The 3,249-nt window shown below is 41.3% G+C and overlaps 1 pseudogene; it reads right to left on the bottom strand.

Moving 5' to 3' along the window:
* Positions 1 to 439: 439 nt before the first annotated feature.
* LOC106726774 lies at positions 440 to 1,816 on the bottom strand (annotated as a pseudogene).
* Between the last annotated feature and the right edge of the window lie 1,433 nt (positions 1,817 to 3,249).

Raw genomic sequence — 3,249 nt, 5'->3', positions numbered from 1 at the left:
GTAAAATGTTTTTTTCTTTTTAATTAAAAGGATTTTTTATTTTAAATGTATATAGTGCCATAATTCATCAAAAAATTTACAGTAGTTAACCACCTCTTAAATATGATCATATAAACAATGTGTGGATTCAGTTTGCTTAAAGTTAACTGTATACTATGAAGTATTCTAAGAAAGAAAATAATGACATGTTCCATTCCATTAAAGGGGATTAAAAAGAATTAAAAGCTAATTTGAATAGACCCAGCAATTTCCTGGGTATAATCCTTCTGTATAAACCTGACTCTTTATATTAAAACTGTATTCTGGTTTCCTACCATTAAGTAAGAAATTCCTTAACAGTGGCCTAGAAATGGCCTTAATGTCACATACTTCTTCACCTCCTGATGGTCACTTGGTGCTCTGATGTAGACAATATAGAATGTCTGCTGTTTCACCTCTGCTAATCTTCCCAGGAAGACAGCATTACATTCCAGGCGTTGCGTCCACCTTGACATTCCAAATGCCACTGCTGTTTGGAGGAGTCTTCACAGATTGCCATAGCAACATAGCCTTTGTGACTCAGTAGATCAGCCACTTTCAGGCACTGTCCAACTGACACCTGGTATCTTCCCAAAGGTCCACTGCTGAGATCCTCCCAACCCATGGCACTTCATGAGTTGGGGTGGGTCAGATGATCGAGTTTCTGACATATCCAGGCAAAGGAGATTAGTTAAAACCGATTCATGCTCTTCATTACAAATCTAGATCTGATTTGGGTCACTGTAGTCACATGCCTTAAGCACTACTAGGCCTCTCTTCTGACTTGGGCAGCTCTGAGCCACTAGACATTTGCCAGTCTGGTGGTGATAAAGCCTTCCATGCTGAAGAATTTTGGGGTGTTTTGGCCCTCTGTTGATAAAAATGGGTTGCTGGGGTTTGGCATTGGGCCCAGATATCTGCATCTCTGGGTAAATGCTATCCAAATGCCATTTAAATAATTTACAACCCAACTTCTTCCTCAATTCAACACACTCACTGACATTTCCATAGCTTCTTGTCCTCAAGTTGGGTCTTAAGGAAAAATACTGCTCTTTATATTCATCCAACCCAGGGGTCCTCAAACTTTTTAAACAGGGGGTCAGTTCACTGTCCCTCAGACCGTTGGAGGGCCAGACTCTAGTTTAAAAAAAAAAACTATGAACAAATTCCTATGCCCACTGCACATATCTTATTTTGAAGTAAAAAAACAAAACGGGAACAAATACAATATTTGTATTTGCATGTGGCCCACGGACCGTAGTTTGAGGACCCCTGATCCAACCAAACGTGTGCCAGCCTCAAGGAGTTGTGTCCTGGCCTTCAGGGGAACCATAGGGTCGCCTTTTCTGGAAAATATGTCCGACTCTGGAGTAAGGGATGATGAAGAGCTTACCCCCACACATCCAAATCTGAAATTATCTTTCCAAGTTTTCTCCTCCCCAGATATCCATGCTGCTGTCATACTGCCTGAGTTCACTGAAGTAGCTTCTATTCATGGCAAATAGTCCTCCCGCCATTGTAGGTGGTACGGTAGCTCCTTCTGGTCCTCTGAGCTCAGAAAGGAGAACAAGATCCCATTTGAAGTGCAGTTCTGTTGGGGTCCAGCCCCAGCAGGTCCAGGGGTTCCCAAAGGTGTGGATGGAGTCGGCGAAGAAGGAATGACACGGAGACAGCATTCAGTTGATCATCATAGCCAGGTTCTCTAGCCAGGTTTCATCCCAAGTAGTAAAATGTTGATGTAGAAAACCAACTAAGTCTCTCTTTTATCTGCCATATTACCCCAGATGGAACTACACATTGGCGTATCAATTGGTTACCTTCTGTGCATAGTTGCTGTACCAGTGAAGTACATGAAAATTAAAACTTTCTACCAGTGGCAGACAATATAATTGAATTACAGTGTTCCAAATTTTCTGAATGACATTGGTTGCACTTTGCTATTTTACTTTTTTTTAACTCTGGTCTGAGTCTGCCAGACTGTCTTTACATGAAAAAAGTACTCAGCACACATCTTGTGGTATAAAGAAAAGAGGTTGCACTTCCTAGTGTCTTTATCAGTTTTTCCTTTTGGCATTTCTTTCCCTCATTAAGTATATCCTAATCTTATAAGCTGTTGCACTAGCCTAGTTATAAAGGTTATTATTTTGCAGTATCCACATTTGCAGTAAATGACACAAACAAAATCATAACTATATGCTGACACCATATTCTCCGTTAGCCACTAACTAGAGGAAATGCAGTAATGGAATTGCCACATGAGTCCCCGAATACCTCTACCCAGAGCTCTGTCACTTACTTTTTTAAAAAATATTTTTTTTTCAGAGAGGAAGGGAGAGATAAAAACATCAATGATGAGAGAGAATCATTGATTGGCTGCTTCCTGCATGACCTCTACTGGGGATTGAGCCCAAAACCCTGGCATGTGCCCTTGCCTGGAATCAAACCTGGGACCCTTTGGTCTGCAGATCTATGCTCTATCCACTGAGCCAAACCAGCTAAGACTGTCATGTACTTGTATAATGGCACTTCACACACACACACACACACACACACACACACACACACACACCACGAAAATTTAAGGGTGGCTCAGTCCAGAACCAATTTTTTAGAAGTCAATATATCTTATCTCAGGTTGCTAACCAATTGCCATACATGGGAGCTTAAACAACAAAAATTTATCTCTCATAGTCCTAGGGGCTGGGAAGTCTGCGATCCGTGTGCAGCAGGGTCAGGTTCTGATGAGAGCTCTCTTCCTGGATTGCAGAGGGCTGCCTTCCGACTGAGTCCTCACATGGCAGAGAGACACAGGAAGCAAGCTCTCTAATGTCTCTTCTTATAAGAACACTAACCCATGATGGGGGCTCCACACTCATCACCTAATTGCTCTCAAAGATCCCGTCTCCAAACACCATCACATTGTTGAGCAGGGTTTCAACATATGAATGGGGAAGGGAGGGGGACACAAACATTCAGTCCATAGCAGGTACTAAAATATCACTGGAACATACTGAAAATAATGTACCAATTATATCAAGTTCCCACACATAACTCCTTCTATAACTAATAAAATTGAAAGTGGCCTCCTCTTGCAAAAACAATGACATTAAGTGAAATTTTTTCAGTAAAATTGATTTTTTAGAAAACACTTCTCATTGGTACCAACTGACCTCTATTGAGTATTTTGCAGAGTACATGTACAAGATTCACAGTACAACCACAGGCCACATC

This window comes from Myotis brandtii, unplaced genomic scaffold (assembly GCF_000412655.1).
Source record: "Myotis brandtii unplaced genomic scaffold, ASM41265v1 scaffold315, whole genome shotgun sequence".
Classification (NCBI taxonomy): Eukaryota; Metazoa; Chordata; class Mammalia; order Chiroptera; family Vespertilionidae; genus Myotis; species Myotis brandtii.
Note: the sequence above shows the minus strand (reverse complement) of the source record. Positions and strands in the feature narration are given on the sequence as shown.